General features: G+C 46.1%; 1 protein-coding gene across 2 annotated transcripts in view; it reads left to right on the plus strand.

Annotated features, from left to right (window-relative positions):
- The first annotated feature begins 372 nt into the window (after window positions 1-372).
- Window positions 373-4,212, plus strand: part of LOC119577800 (altered inheritance of mitochondria protein 3-like) — a 13,138-nt gene continuing 9,298 nt past the window's right edge. For both annotated transcript variants that reach the window (XM_037925369.1, XM_037925370.1), the window contains exon 1: window positions 373-434. The gene's annotated coding sequence lies outside the window, so the exon portion shown is untranslated. The remainder of the gene's footprint in view (window positions 435-4,212) is intronic.

The following is a 4,212-nucleotide window of genomic DNA, read 5'->3' on the forward strand; positions in this document are numbered from 1 at the left end:
ACAATTGACTCCTTTGTGGCTAAACCTAGCAAGCCATCTATGTGGGAAGGGATTTCACAAAAAAGTAAAAAATGAGCACAAGATTTTCCCAGCAGCATTGGGTTAAAAAATTTTCATTTGCATTCTTTAAAATTTTTTTCATTTGCTTAAGCATACAGCGAAGAAATATTGAAAATCATAGATAGAATTCAAAAATAAGTTAAAAGCAATTGTAAATAATTCTTTTTCATCCAGTAACCTTCCAGATAATGATATTTATATCTTAATTTTCTAGCATGGCATCTCCTCACCCCTGCTGGTTGCGTCGCTCTGATTGTCTCAGCAGTAAAGTTGAAGTCCATTCCATATTCCCCGTATTCTGTCCGAAGAGCAATACAGAACACTCCCTGGCTTTAGATGTGGATGTGTTTTGCACAAAAACTGGACTGATCCAGGTTAGTCAGACAAGACAAATTCAGGTGACTCTAAATTATGGATATTTAGAAAAGAGGGGGGGGGGGAAGGTAAACTAGGTATAGTTTTGTACTCCCTCTCCTTGCCTCCCTTCCTCCCTTCCTCCCTTCCTTCGTTCCTTCCTTCCCGCCTTCCTCTCCCTTTCTCCTTTCTCCCCTTTTTTTCCTCTTCTCCCTCTCTCCCTCTTTCCCTCTTTCCCTCTTTCCCTCTTTCCCTCTCTCCCTCTCTCCCTCTCTCCCTCTCTCCCTCTCTCCCTCTCTCCCTCTCTCCTCTCTCTCTCTCTCTCTCTCTCTCTCTCTCTCTCTCTCTCTCTCTCTCTCTCTCTCTCTCTCTCTCTGTCTATTTCTCTTTCTTTCTTTTCTTTCTTTCTCTCTCTTTCTTTCTTTCTTTCTCTCTCTCTCTCTCTCTCTCTCTCCCCTCTCTCTCTCTCTCTCTCCATCCTCTCTCTATCTCTCTATCTCTGTATCTCTCTCTCCCCCCTTTTTCTCTTTTTCCTTTTTCTCTCTTTCTCTCTCTCTCTCTCCTCTCTCTTCTCTCTCTCTCTCTCTTCTCTCTCTCTCTCTCTCTCTTCTCTCTCTCTCTTTTTTAAATTTTTCTCTCTCCTCTTTTTTTACTTCTTTCTCTCTTTTTTTACTTTTCTCTTTTCCTCCCCTCTCTCTCCCTCTCCCCTCTTCTCTCTCTCCTCTCTTCTCTCTCTCTCCATCTCTCTCTCGTTTCTCCCCTCTCTCTCTCTCTCTCCTTTTTTAAACTTTCTTTTCCTCTCCCCTCTTTCTCTCTCTTTTCCCCCCCTCCCTCCCTCCCTTTTCCCCGTTTTTTCCCTGTCTCTCTCTTCATTCTCTCTCCCTCCTCCCTCCCCCCTCCCTCCCTCCCCCCTTCCCCTTCCCCTCCGCCCTCCCTCCCTCCCGTTTTTTTTTTTTTCTCTCTCTCTCTCCTTTTTAACCCCCCCTGAAAAATAAAGCCCGGGTTGCCAGTAACGGTTACTTTGACAATTTTATTGTTTTTTTTCCGGGAAAATAAATGGAAAATAAAACATCCGCCAAAAAACACGACATCACTTTAAAGGGCCGAAATTCCCGTCTTTTGTTTTTTTTTTTTATTTCATTTATTTTTTTTTTTTATTTATTTATTCAGTTTTTTTTTTCTTTCTTTCTTTTTTTTCTTTGTGTGTGGGGTGTGTGTGTGGTGTGTGTTGTGTGTGTGTGTGTTTGTGTGTGTGTGTGTTTTGGGGTGTGTGTGTGTGGGGTGTGTGTGGGGTGTGTGTGTGTGTGTGTGTCCCGTACGTACGTACAAAGAGACAAATTTGGGTAGACATGAACTTACAGGAATAAGATACATTAAAAAAATCGCAAAGAAAAAAAAGAAAAAAAAACTAGAAAAATTTGTTTGTATAGTTTTTAATGTGAAAATTTTAATAAATGAAAATGAATTATGCTTTCCCAAACCTTGAAAACAGTTGGCGACGTTTTTTTCCTACTTCCCGGGATTTGTTGATGTTGCGGGTTTTACCCCCTTGGTCCGGGTTTTTCAAGTTTTTTGATATCTTAAATGATTGGAAATGCTTTGCAATAAAATTTCTTTTTTGGGTTTCGAAGATTTTTGTTTTTTGCAATGGATGTCATTTGGTAAAAGGGAGGGGGGGGGGGGGGGAAAAGGGGGAAAAAGGGGGAAAGGGAAAGGGAAAGGGGAAAAGGGGGGGAAGGAGGAAGGAAGGGAAGAAAGGAAGGGGAAAGGGGGGGAAAGGGAAAGGAAAGGGAAAAGGAGGGAAGGGGAAAAGGAAAGGGAAAGGAGGGAAAGGAATGAGGGAAGGTGGGAAGGAAGGAAGGGGGGGAAAAAATAGGGGGGGGAGGAAGGAAGGGAGAAAAAAAAGGAGGGAAGCAGGAAGGAAGGAAGGGGAAAGGTGAATTGGCCTTCAAAAATTCCCTTAGGATTTAAAGGGCCTTTAAATCTACGGGTTTTTTTTCCCTTTTTTTAGTAAACTTTTTTTTTTTCCTTCTTGTTTTTTAAAATTTATCTTTGTGGCTGTGTTTTTGTTTTTCTTTTGGCTTTTTGTTTGTTGTTGTTGTTTTTCCCTTTTTCTTTTTCTTCTTTTTCTTTTTCCTCTTTTTCTTTTTTTTCCCTTTCCCCTTTTCCCTTTTTTCTCCTCTTTATTGCTACTCCACCTCCACATCCCCCTCCTCCCCTTCCCCTCCTCCTCCTCCCCTCCTCCTCCTCCCTCCTCCTCCTCCCCCTCCCCCCCCCCCCCCCCCCCCACCCCCTCCTCCTCCTCCTCCCCCCCTCCTCCTCCCCCCCCCCCCCTCTTCCTCCTCCTCCCCCTTTCCTCCTCCTCCCCCCCCTCCCCCCTCCTCCTCCCCTCCCTCCTCCTCCTCCTCCCCCTCCTCCTCCCCCCTCCCCCCTCCTCCTCCCTCCTCTCCCCTTCCTCCTTCTCCTCCCTCACCTCCTCCTCCCCTCCTCCTCCTCCTATATTATATATATATATATATATATATATAATATATATATTATATATATATATATATAGAATATAATAAAATATATATATAATATATATATATATATATATGTATATATATACATATGTATATATATATATGTATATATATATATATATATATATATATATATAATATATATATATATATTATATATATATATATATATATATATATATATATATATATATACTGCTACGCGGAGGGCTCAATAGATGGGAAGCCATGCCGCCTGACAGTGGACACTGGGGCTGAGAAGACCCTAGTGCGGCTTGATATGTTGGCCACTATGCAACTTTCAGACGCACCACAGAGACTGTGTGGTGTCACAGGGCATTGTGTGCAACTCAAGGGGCCAGTGGAGGCTCGTATTGGCGTGGGCAGCACGGTGCAGCGGCTGCCGGTGTATGTGGCCGATCTGGACGTGCACTGCTTGCTGGGCCTTGACTACCTGACGCAGAGTAAGGCGTGTGTCGACCTTGGACGGAAGCTGGTGAGGGTGCACGGTGAAGATGTGCCCTTGCTTCCAGAGGTAGTCACGGCTGAGCGACTGCACCTTGCCCCCAGGACAGAGTCTAGAATCCGGTGTCGACTGTCAAGAGTGATACGTGGAATAGAGGGCCTCGTGGAGCCCATTCAAAACCTGCAGCTGGCTGATGGCGCAGCGGTTGGGCGGAGCCTTGTTGGACCAGGGGAGGGGTTAGTTACAGTGTTGGTAGCTAACTTCTCCGATAAGGCCCAGATGGTGCCAGCTGGTGCAAAGCTGGGCACTTGTGAGGAAGTGGAGCATCCAGAAGAGTCGTCGGGGAGCAAGGAGTTGGTTGGTGTGGGGCCGTTGCCTGACTTCCTCGAGGACTTGGCGCACCGGAGCGCCGCTAACCTGGCGGAGGTGCACCGACGACTGCGTGGCAAGCTCAAGGTAGCCGGCCATGCCATGAAGGAGACCTATGACCGGCGCATGAGGGAAGTGAGGTACAACATAGGTGACAGAGTGTGGCTACATAACCCGCGTCGGAAGCGAGGGCTCTCACCGAAGCTACAGAGCCCCTGGGAAGGGCCATACACAGTGGTAGCGGCCCTTTCTGATGTCACCTATCGAATTCGCAGAGGGCGAAAACGACCGTCTGTTGTCCACGTGGACCGGTTGTGGCGTTACCATGGGCCAGGAAGCTACTCCTGGGGCCATGGTGAAAAAGAAGCGGCGATGAGGACGTGGCAGACGCTGACCGAGATGAGGACAAGCATTTGGACGGTGAGGGCGATGCAGCAG

The sequence above is a fragment of the Penaeus monodon genome, chromosome 10, assembly GCF_015228065.2.
Source record: "Penaeus monodon isolate SGIC_2016 chromosome 10, NSTDA_Pmon_1, whole genome shotgun sequence".
NCBI lineage: Eukaryota > Metazoa > Arthropoda > Malacostraca > Decapoda > Penaeidae > Penaeus > Penaeus monodon.